Source organism: Pristiophorus japonicus, unplaced genomic scaffold (assembly GCF_044704955.1).
Source record: "Pristiophorus japonicus isolate sPriJap1 unplaced genomic scaffold, sPriJap1.hap1 HAP1_SCAFFOLD_229, whole genome shotgun sequence".
Classification (NCBI taxonomy): domain Eukaryota; kingdom Metazoa; phylum Chordata; class Chondrichthyes; family Pristiophoridae; genus Pristiophorus; species Pristiophorus japonicus.
In genome coordinates, this window is record NW_027252005.1 from 470,719 (window position 1) to 484,562 (window position 13,844).

Below are 13,844 nucleotides of genomic sequence, written 5' to 3' on the forward strand. Positions count from 1 at the left end.
TATGTCGGTACTGTCATTATATCAGTACTGTCGCTATATCGGTACTGTCGCGATATTGGTACAGATATTATATCGGGACTGTCATTATATCGGTACTGTCGTTAGATCGGTACTGTCATTATATCGGTCGTGATATTATATTGGTACTGTCGTTTTATCGGTACTGTCATTATATCGGTAGTGTCGTTATATTGGTAGTGATATTATATTGGCACTGTCGTTTTATCGGTACTGTCATTATATCGGTACTGTCGCTATATTGGTACTGATATTTTACAGGTACTGTCATTATATCGGTACTGACATTATAGCCGTACAGTCGTTATATTGGTACTGTTATTATGTCGGTACTGTCGTTATATCGGTATTGTCGTTATATCGGTACTGTCGCTATATCGGTACGGTCTTTATATCGGTACTGACATTATATCGGTACTGATATTATATCGGTACTGTCATTATATCGTTAAAGTCGTTATATTGGTCGTGATATTATATCGGTCCTGTCGTTTTATCGATACTGTCATTATATCGGTACTGTCGCCATATTGGTACTGATATTTTACAGGTACTGTCGTTATATCGGTACTGTCATTATATCGGTACTGAAATTATATCCGTACAGTCGTTATATTGGTACTGTCGTTATGTCGGTACAGTCGTTATATCGGTACTGTCGCTACATTGGTACTGATATTATACAGGTACTGTCGTTATATGGGTACTAACATTGTATCGGTACTGACATTATATCGGTACTTTCATTAAATCGGTAATGCCGCTATATTGGTACTGATATTATACAGGTACTGTCGTTATATCGGTCCTGTCATTATATCGATACTGTCATTATATCGGTACTGTCACGAATTTGGTATTGAGATTATATCGGTACTGTCATTATATCAGTACTGTCGCTATATCGGTATTGTTGCGATATTGGTACAGATATTATATCGGTACTGTCATTATATCGGTACTGTCGTTATATCGGTACTATCGTTATATTGGTAGTGATATTATATCGGTACTGTCGTTTTATCGGTACTGTGATTATATCGGTACTGTCATTATATCGGTACTGTCGCTATAATGGTACTGATATTATATAGGTACTGTCGTTATATCGGTACTCTCATTATATCGGTACTGTCATTATATCGATACTGTCATTATATCGGTCCTGTCATTATATCGCTACTGTCGTTATATCGGTTCTGTCATTATGTCGGTACTGTCGCAAATTTGGTATTGATATTTTATCGGCACTGTCATTATATCAGTACTGTCTCTATATCGGTACTGTCGCGATATTGGGTCAGATATTATATCGGTACTGTCATTATATCGGTACTGTCGTTAGATCGGTACTGTCATGATATCGGTACTGTCGTTATATCGGTACAGTCGTTATATTGGTCGTGATATTATATCGGTATTGTCGTTATATCGGTACTGTCATTATATCGGTGCTGTCGTTATATTGGTAGTGATATTGTATCGGTATTGTCGTTTTATCGGTACTGTCATTATATCGGTGCTGTCGTTATAGTGGTAGTGATATTATATCGGTACTGTCGTTATATCGGTACTGTCATTATATCGGTACTGTCGCTACATTGGTACTGATATTTTACAGGTACTGTCGTTATATCGGTACTGTCATTATATCGGTACTGTCATAATATCGGTACTGTCGTTATATCGGTACTGTCATTATATCAGTACTGTCGCTATATCGGTACTGTCGCGATATTGGTACAGATATTATATCGGTCCTGTCATTGTATCGGTACTGTCGTTAGATCGGTACTGTCATTATATCGGTAAAGTCATTATATTGGTCGTGATATTGTATCGGTACTGTCGTTATATCGGTACTGTCGTTATATTGGTAGTGATATTATATCGGTACTGTCGTTTTATCGGTACTGTGATTATATCGGTACTGTCGTTATATCGGTACTCACATTATATCGGTACTGACATTATATCGGTACTGTCATTATATCGGTACTGTCGCTATAATGGTACTGATATTATATAGGTACTGTCGTTATATTGGTACTCTCGTTATATCGGTACTGTCATTATATCGATACTGTCATTATATCGGTCCTGTCATTATATCGCGACTCTCGTTATATCGGTTCTGTCATTATATCGGTACTGTCGCAAATTTGGTATTGATATTTTATCGGTACTGTCATTATATCAGTACTGTCGCTATATCGGTACTGTCGCGATATTGGGTCAGATATTATATCGGTACTGTCATTATATCGGTACTGTCGTTAGATCGGTACTGTCATTATATCGGTCCTTTCATTGCATCGATACTGACATTATATCGGTACTGTCGTTATGTTGCTACCGTCATTATAGCGGTCCTGTCCTTCTATCGATACTGTCATTATATCAGTACTGACATTAAATCGGTGCTGTCGTTATATTGGTACTGACATTATATCGGTACTGTCGTTATATCGGTACTGTCGCTATAGTGGTAATGATATTATATCGGTCCTGTCGTTATATCAGTATTGTCATTATATCGGTCCTGTCGTTATATTGGGGCTGATATTATATCGTTACTTAAATTATATCGGTACTGTCGTTATATACGTACAGTCGTTACATCGGTACTGTCATTATATCGGTACTGTCGTTTTATCGGTACTGTCATTATATCGGTACTGTCGTTATATCGGTACTGACATTATATTGGTACTGACATTATATTGGTACTGACATTATATCGGTACTGTCGTTTTATCGATACTGTCATTATATCGGTACTGTCGCCATATTGGTACTGATATTTTACAGGTACTGTCGTTATATCGGTACTGTCATTATATCGGTACTGAAATTATATCCGTACAGTCGTTATATTGGTACTGTCGTTATGTCGGTACTGTCGTTATATCGGTACTGTCGCTACATTGGTACTGATATTATACAGGTACTGTCGTTATATGGGTACTAACATTGTATCGGTACTGACATTATATCGGTACTGTCATTAAATCGGTAATGCCGCTATATTGGTACTGATATTTTACAGGTACTGTCGTTATATCGGTCCTGTCATTATATCGATACTGTCATTATATCGGTACTGTCACGAATTTGGTATTGAGATTATATCGGTACTGTCATTATATCAGTACTGTCGCTATATCGGTATTGTTGCGATATTGGTACAGATATTATATCGGTACTGTCATTATATCGGTACTGTCGTTATATCGGTACTATCGTTATATTGGTCGTGATATTATATCGGTACTGTCGTTTTATCGGTACTGTGATTATATCGGTACTGTCATTATATCGGTACTGTCGCTATAATGGTACTGATATTATATAGGTACTGTCGTTATATCGGTACTCTCATTATATCGGTACTGTCATTATATCGATACTGTCATTATATCGGTCCTGTCATTATATCGCTACTGTCGTTATATCGGTTCTGTCATTATATCGGTACTGTCGCAAATTTGGTATTGATATTTTATCGGCACTGTCATTATATCAGTACTGTCTCTATATCGGTACTGTCGCGATATTGGGTCAGATATTATATCGGTACTGTCATTATATCGGTACTGTCGTTAGATCGGTACTGTCATTAAATCGGTAATGCCGCTATCTTGGTACTGATATTTTACAGGTACTGTCGTTATATCGGTACTGTCATTATATCGGTACTGTCATAATATCGGTACTGTCGTTATATCGGTACTGTCATAATATCGGTACTGTCGTTATATCGGTACTGTCATTATATCAGTACTGTCGCTGTATCGGTACTGTCGCGATATTGGTACAGATATTATATCGGTCCTGTCATTGTATCGGTACTGTCGTTATATCGGTACTGTCGTTATATTGGTAGTGATATTATATCGGTACTGTCGTTTTATCGGTACTGTGATTATATCGGTACTGTCGTTATATCGGTACTAACATTATATCGGTACTGTCGTTATATTGGTACTCTCGTTATATCGGTACTGTCATTATATCGATACTGTCATTATATCGGTCCTGTCATTATATCGCTACTGTCGTTATATCGGTTCTGTCATTATATCGGTACTGTCGCAAATTTGGTATTGATATTTTATCGGTACTGTCATTATATCAGTACTGTCGCTATATCGGTACTGTCGCGATATTGGGTCAGATATTATATCGGTACTGTCATTATATCGGTACTGTCGTTAGATCGGTACTGTCATTATATGGTACAGTCGTTATATTGGTAGTGATATTATATCGGTACTGTCGTTATATCGGTACTGTCATTATATCGGTCCTTTCATTGCATCGATACTGACATCATATCGGTACTGTCGTTATGTTGCTACCGTCATTATAGCGGTCCTGTCCTTATATCGATACTGTCATTATATCGGTACTGTCGTTATATCGGTATCGTCATTATATCGGTCCTGTCGTTATATTGGGGCTGATATTATATCGTTACTTAAATTATATCGGTACTGTCGTTATATACGTACAGTCGTTACATCGGTACTGTCATTATATCGGTACTGTCGTTTTATCGGTACTGTCATTATATCGGTACTGTCGTTATATCGGTACTGACATTATATTGGTACTGACATTATATCGGTACTGTCGTTATATTGGTAGTGATATGATATTGGTACTGTCGTTTTATCGGTACTGTCATTATATCGATACTGTCGCTATATTGGTACTGATATTTTACAGGTACTGTCATTATATCGGTACTGACATTATATCCGTACAGTCGTTATATTGGTACTGTTATTATGTCAGTACTGTCGTTATATCGGTATTGTCGTTATATCGGTACTGTCGCTATATCCGTACGGTCTTTATATCGGTACTGACATTATATCAGTACTGATATTATATCGGTACTGTCATTATATCGTTAAAGTCGTTATATTGGTAGTGATATTATATCGGTACTGTCGTTTTATCGATACTGTCATTATATCGGTACTGTCGCCATATTGGTACTGGTATTTTACAGGTACTGTCGTTATATCGGTACTGTCATTATATCGGTACTGAAATTATATCCGTATTGTCGTTATATTGGTACTGTCGTTATGTCGGTACTGTCGTTATATCGGTACTGTCGCTACATTGGTACTGATATTATACAGGTACTGTCGTTATATGGGTACTAACATTGTATCGGTACTGACATTATATCGGTACTGTCATTAAATCGGTAATGCCGCTATATTGGTACTGATATTTTACAGGTACTGTCGTTATATCGGTCCTGTCATTATATCGATACTGTCATTATATCGGTACTGTCACGAATTTGGTATTGAGATTATATCGGTACTGTCATTATATCAGTACTGTCGCTATATCGGTGTTGTTGCGATATTGGTACAGATATTATATCGGTTCTGTCATTATATCGGTACTGTCGTTATATCGGTACTATCGTTATATTGGTAGTGATATTATATCGGTACTGTCGTTTTATCGGTACTGTGATTATATCGGTACTGTCATTATATCGGTACTGTCGCTATAATGGTACTGATATTATATAGGTACTGTCGTTATATCGGTACTCTCATTATATCGGTACTGTCATTATATCGATACTGTCATTATATCGGTCCTGTCATTATATCGCTACTGTCGTTATATCGGTTCTGTCATTATATCGGTACTGTCGCAAATTTGGTATTGATATTTTATCGGCACTGTCATTATATCAGTACTGTCTCTATATCGGTACTGTCGCGATATTGGGTCAGATATTATATCGGTACTGTCATTATATCGGTACTGTCGTTAGATCGGTACTGTCATTATATCGGTACTGTCGTTATATCGGTACAGTCGTTATATTGGTCGTGATATTATATCGGTACTGTCGTTATATCGGTACTGTCATTATATCGGTACAGTTGTTATATTGGTAGTGATATTGTATCGGTACTGTCGTTTTATCGGTACTGTCATTATATCGGTGCTGTCGTTATAGTGGTCGTGATATTATATCGGTACTGTCGTTATATCGGTACTGTCATTATATCGGTACTGTCGCTACATTGGTACTGATATTATACAGGTACTGTCGTTATATGGGTACTAACATTGTATCGGTACTGACATTATATCGGTACTGTCATTATGTCGGTACTGTCATTAAATCGGTAATGCCGCTATCTTGGTACTGATATTTTACAGGTACTGTCGTTATATCGGTACTGTCATTATATCGGTACTGTCATAATATCGGTACTGTCGTTATATCGGTACTGTCATAATATCGGTACTGTCGTTATATCGGTACTGTCATTATATCAGTACTGTCGCTATATCGGTACTGTCGCGATATTGGTACAGATATTATATCGGTCCTGTCATTGTATCGGTACTGTCGTTATATCGGTACTGTCGTTATATTGGTAGTGATATTATATCGGTACTGTCGTTTTATCGGTACTGTGATTATATCGGTACTGTCGTTATATCGGTCCTAACATTATATTGGTACTGTCGTTATATTGGTACTCTCGTTATATCGGTACTGTCATTATATCGATACTGTCATTATATCGGTCCTGTCATTATATCGCTACTGTCGTTATATCGGTTCTGTCATTATATCGGTACTGTCGCAAATTTGGTATTGATATTTTATCGGTACTGTCATTATATCAGTACTGTCGCTATATCGGTACTGTCGCGATATTGGGTCAGATATTATATCGGTACTGTCATTATATCGGTACTGTCGTTTGATCGGTACTGTCATTATATGGTACAGTCGTTATATTGGTAGTGATATTATATCGGTACTGTCGTTATATCGGTACTGTCATTATATCGGTCCTTTCATTGCATCGATACTGACATTATATCGGTACTGTCGTTATGTTGCTACCGTCATTATCGCGGTCCTGTCCTTATATCGATACTGTCATTATATCAGTACTGACATTAAATCGGTGCTGTCGTTATATTGGTACTGACATTATATCGGTACTGTCGTTATATCGGTACTGTCGCTATAGTGGTAATGATATTATATCGGTCCTGTCGTTATATCAGTATTGTCATTATATCGGTCCTGTCGTTATATTGGGGCTGATATTATATCGTTACTTAAATTATATCGGTACTGTCGTTATATACGTACAGTCGTTACATCGGTACTGTCATTATATCGGTACTGTCGTTTTATCGATACTGTCATTATATCGGTACTGTCGTTATATCGGTACTGACATTATATCCGTACAGTCATTATATCGGTACTGTCGCTATATCGGTACTGACATTATATTGGTACTGTCATTATATCGGTACTGTCGTTATATCGGTACAGTCGTTATATTGGTAGTGATATTATATCGGTACTGTCGTTATATCGGTACTGTCATTATATCGGTCCTTTCATTGCATCGATACTGACATTATATCGGTACTGTCGTTATGTTGCTACCTTCATTATAGCGGTCCTGTCCTTATATCGATACTGTCATTATATCGGTCCTGTCATTATATCGATACTGACATTATATCAGTACTGACATTAAATCGGTGCTGTCGTTATATTGGTACTGACATTATATCAGTACTGTCGTTATATCGGTACTGACATTATATAAGTACTGTCGTTATATCAGTATTGTCATTATATCAGTACTGTCGTTATATTGGGGCTGATATTATATCGGTACTTAAATTATATCGCTACTGACGTTATATCGGTGCTGTCGTTATATACGTACAGTCGTTACATCGGTACTGTCATTATATCGGTACTGTCGTTATATCGGTACTGTCGTTATATCGGTACTGACATTATATCGGTACTGACATTATATCGGTACTGTTGTTTTATCGGTACAGACATTATCTTGGTATTGTCGCTATATCGGTACTGTCGTTATATCGGTACTGTCATTATATCGGTACTGACATTATATCCGTACAGTCGTTATATTGGTACTGTCATTATGTCGGTACTGTCGTTATATCGGTATTGTCGTTATATCGATTATGTCGCTATATCGGTACTGTCATTATATCGGTACTAACATTATATCGGGACTGACATTATATCGGTCCTGTCATTATATCGGTACTGTCGCTACATTGGGACTGATATTGTAGAGGTACTGTCGTTATATCTGTACTGTCGTTATATCGGTACTGATATTATGTAAGTGCAGTCATTATATCGGTAATTTCGTATATCGATACTGTCATTATTTCGGTACTGTCATTTTATCGGAACTGTCGTTATATCGGTACTGTCATGATATCAGTACTGACGCTATATTGGTACTGACATTATATCGGTACTGTTGTTTTATCGATACAGACATTACATTGGTTCTGTCGCTATATCGGTACTGTCGTTATATTGGTACTGTCATTATATCGGTACTGACATTATATTGGTACTGTTATTTTATCGGTGCATTCATTATATTGGTACTGTCGCTATATCGGTACTGTCATTATATCGGTACTGTGATTATATCGGTACTGTCGCTACATTGGTATTGATAATATGCAGGTATTGTCGTTATATCTGTACTGTCATTATATCGTATCGGTACTGTCTTTATATCGGTACTGACATTATATTGGTACTGTCGCTATATCGGTACTGTCGTTATATGGGTACTAACATTGTATCGGTACTGACATTATATCGGGACTGACATTATATCGGTACTGTCATTATATCGGTACTGTCGCTATATTGGTCCTGATATTTTACAGGTACTGTCGTTATATCGGTATTGTCATTATATCAGTACTGTCGCTATATCGGTACTGTCGCGATATTGGGTCAGATATTATATCGGTACTGTCATTATATCGGTACTGTCGTTAGATCGGTACTGTCATTATATGGTACAGTCGTTATATTGGTAGTGATATTATAACGGTACTGTCGTTATATCGGTACTGTCATTATATCGGTCCTTTCATTGCATCGATACTGACATTATATCGGTACTGTCGTTATGTTGCTACCGTCATTATAGCGGTCCTGTCCTTATATCGATACTGTCATTATATCGGTCCTGTCGTTATATCGGTATCGTCATTATATCGGTACTGTCGCTATAGTGGTAATGATATTATATCGGTCCTGTTGTTATATCGGTATTGTCATTATATCGGTCCTGTCGTTATATTGGGGCTGATATTATATCGTTACTTAAATTATATCGGTACTGTCGTTATATACGTACAGTCGTTACATCGGTACTGTCATTATATCGGTACTGTCGTTTTATCGGTACTGTCATTATATCGGTACTGTCGTTATATCGGTACTGACATTATATTGGTACTGACATTATATCGGTACTGTCGTTTTATCGGTACTGTCATTATATCGGTACTGTCGTTATATTGGTAGTGATATTATATTGGTACTGTCGTTTTATCGGTACTGTCATTATATCGATACTGTCGCTATATTGGTACTGATATTTTACAGGTACTGTCATTATATCGGTACTGACATTATATCCGTACAGTCGTTATATTGGTACTGTTATTATGTCGGTACTGTCGTTATATCGGTATTGTCGTTATATCGGTACTGTCGCTATATCGGTACGGTCTTTATATCGGTACTGACATTATATCAGTACTGATATTATATCTGTACTGTCATTATATCGTTAAAGTCGTTATATTGGTAGTGATATTATATCGGTACTGTCGTTTTATCGATACTGTCATTATATCGGTACTGTCGCCATATTGGTACTGATATTTTACAGGTACTGTCGTTATATCGGTACTGTCATTATATCGGTACTGAAATTATATCCGTACAGTCGTTATATTGGTACTGTCGTTATGTCGGTACTGTCGTTATATCGGTACTGTCGCTACATTGGTACTGATATTATACAGGTACTGTCGTTATATGGGTACTAACATTGTATCGGTACTGACATTATATCGGTACTGTCATTAAATCGGTAATGCCGCTATATTGGTACTGATATTTTACAGGTACTGTCGTTATATCGGTCCTGTCATTATATCGATACTGTCATTATATCGGTACTGTCACGAATTTGGTATTGAGATTATATCGGTACTGTCATTATATCAGTACTGTCGCTATATCGGTATTGTTGCGATATTGGTACAGATATTATATCGGTACTGTCATTATATCGGTACTGTCGTTATATCGGTACTATCGTTATATTGGTAGTGATATTATATCGGTACTGTCGTTTTATCGGTACTGTGATTATATCGGTACTGTCATTATATCGGTACTGTCGCTATAATGGTACTGATATTATATAGGTACTGTCGTTATATCGGTACTCTCATTATATCGGTACTGTCATTATATCGATACTGTCATTATATCGGTCCTGTCATTATATCGCTACTGTCGTTATATCGGTTCTGTCATTATATCGGTACTGTCGCAAATTTGGTATTGATATTTTATCGGCACTGTCATTATATCAGTACTGTCTCTATATCGGTACTGTCGCGATATTGGGTCAGATATTATATCGGTACTGTCATTATATCGGTACTGTCGTTAGATCGGTACTGTCATTATATCGGTACTGTCGTTATATCGGTACAGTCGTTATATTGGTCGTGATATTATATCGGTACTGTCGTTATATCGGTACTGTCATTATATCGGTACAGTCGTTATATTGGTAGTGATATTGTATCGGTACTGTCGTTTTATCGGTACTGTCATTATATCGGTGCTGTCGTTATAGTTGTAGTGATATTATATCGGTACTGTCGTTATATCGGTACTGTCATTATATCGGTACTGTCGCTACATTGGTACTGATATTATACAGGTACTGTCGTTATATGGGTACTAACATTGTATCGGTACTGACATTATATCGGTACTGTCATTATGTCGGTACTGTCATTAAATCGGTAATGCCGCTATCTTGGTACTGATATTTTACAGGTACTGTCGTTATATCGGTACTGTCATTATATCGGTACTGTCATAATATCGGTACTGTCGTTATATCGGTACTGTCATAATATCGGTACTGTCGTTATATCGGTACTGTCATTATATCAGTACTGTCGCTATATCGGTACTGTCGCGATATTGGTACAGATATTATATCGGTCCTGTCATTGTATCGGTACTGTCGTTATATCGGTACTGTCGTTATATTGGTAGTGATATTATATCGGTACTGTCGTTTTATCGGTACTGTGATTATATCGGTACTGTCGTTATATCGGTCCTAACATTATATCGGTACTGTCGTTATATTGGTACTCTCGTTATATCGGTACTGTCATTATATCGATACTGTCATTATATCGGTCCTGTCATTATATCGCTACTGTCGTTATATCGGTTCTGTCATTATATCGGTACTGTCGCAAATTTGGTATTGATATTTTATTGGTACTGTCATTATATCAGTACTGTCGCTATATCGGTACTGTCGCGATATTGGGTCAGATATTATATCGGTACTGTCATTATATCGGTACTGTCGTTTGATCGGTACTGTCATTATATGGTACAGTCGTTATATTGGTAGTGATATTATATCGGTACTGTCGTTATATCGGTACTGTCATTATATCGGTCCTTTCATTGCATCGATACTGACATTATATCGGTACTGTCGTTATGTTGCTACCGTCATTATCGCGGTCCTGTCCTTATATCGATACTGTCATTATATCAGTACTGACATTAAATCGGTGCTGTCGTTATATTGGTACTGACATTATATCGGTACTGTCGTTATATCGGTACTGTCGCTATAGTGGTAATGATATTATATCGGTCCTGTCGTTATATCAGTATTGTCATTATATCGGTCCTGTCGTTATATTGGGGCTGATATTATATCGTTACTTAAATTATATCGGTACTGTCGTTATATACGTACAGTCGTTACATCGGTACTGTCATTATATCGGTACTGTCGTTTTATCGATACTGTCATTATATCGGTACTGTCGTTATATCGGTACTGACATTATATTGGTACTGACATTATATCGGTACTGTCGTTTTATCGGTACTGTCATTATATCGGTACTGTCTTTTTATCGGTACTGTCATTATATCGGTACTGTCGTTATATCGGTACTGACATTATATCGGTCCTGTTGTTTTATCGGTACAGACATTATATTGGTATTGTCGCTATATCAGTACTGTCGTTATATCGGTACTGTCATTATATCGGTACTGACATTATATCCGTACAGTCATTATATCGGTACTGTCGCTATATCGGTACTGACATTATATCGGTACTGTCATTGTATCGGTACTGTCGTTATATCGGTACAGTCGTTATATTGGTAGTGATATTATATCGGTACTGTCGTTATATCGGTACTGTCATTATATCGGTCCTTTCATTGCATCGATACTGACATTATATCGGTACTGTCGTTATGTTGCTACCTTCATTATAGCGGTCCTGTCCTTATATCGATACTGTCATTATATCGGTCCTGTCATTATATCGATACTGACATTATATCAGTACTGACATTAAATCGGTGCTGTCGTTATATTGGTACTGACATTATATCAGTACTGTCGTTATATCGGTACTGACATTATATCAGTACTGTCGTTATATCAGTATTGTCATTATATCAGTACTGTCGTTATATTGGGGCTGATATTATATCGGTACTTAAATTATATCGCTACTGACGTTATATCGGTGCTGTCGTTATATACGTACAGTCGTTACATCGGTACTGTCATTATATCGGTACTGTCGTTATATCGGTACTGTCGTTATATCGGTACTGACATTATATCGGTACTGACCTTATATCGGTACTGTTGTTTTATCGGTACAGACATTATCTTGGTATTGTCGCTATATCGGTACTGTCGTTATATCGGTACTGTCATTATATCGGTACTGACATTATATCCGTACAGTCGTTATATTGGTACTGTCATTATGTCGGTACTGTCGTTATATCGGTATTGTCGTTATATCGATTATGTCGCTATATCGGTACTGTCATTATATCGGTACTAACATTATATCGGGACTGACATTATATCGGTCCTGTCATTATATCGGTACTGTCGCTACATTGGGACTGATATTGTAGAGGTACTGTCGTTATATCTGTACTGTCGTTATATCGGTACTGATATTATGTAAGTGCAGTCATTATATCGGTAATTTCGTATATCGATACTGTCATTATTTCGGTACTGTCATTTTATCGGAACTGTCGTTATATCGGTACTGTCATGATATCAGTACTGACGCTATATTGGTACTGACATTATATCGGTACTGTTGTTTTATCGATACAGACATTACATTGGTTCTGTCGCTATATCGGTACTGTCGTTATATTGGTACTGTCATTATATCGGTACTGACATTATATTGGTACTGTTATTTTATCGGTGCATTCATTATATTGGTACTGTCGCTATATCGGTACTGTCATTATATCGGTACTGTGATTATATCGGTACTGTCGCTACATTGGTATTGATAATATGCAGGTATTGTCGTTATATCTGTACTGTCATTATATCGTATCGGTACTGTCTTTATATCGGTACTGACATTATATTGGTACTGTCGCTATATCGGTACTGTCGTTATATGGGTACTAACATTGTATCGGTACTGACATTATATCGGGACTGACATTATATCGGTACTGTCATTATATCGGTACTGTCGCTATATTGGTCCTGATATTTTACAGGTACTGTCGTTATATCGGTACTGTCATTATATCGGTACTGTCGTTATATCGGTACTGTCATTATATCGGTACTGTCGTTA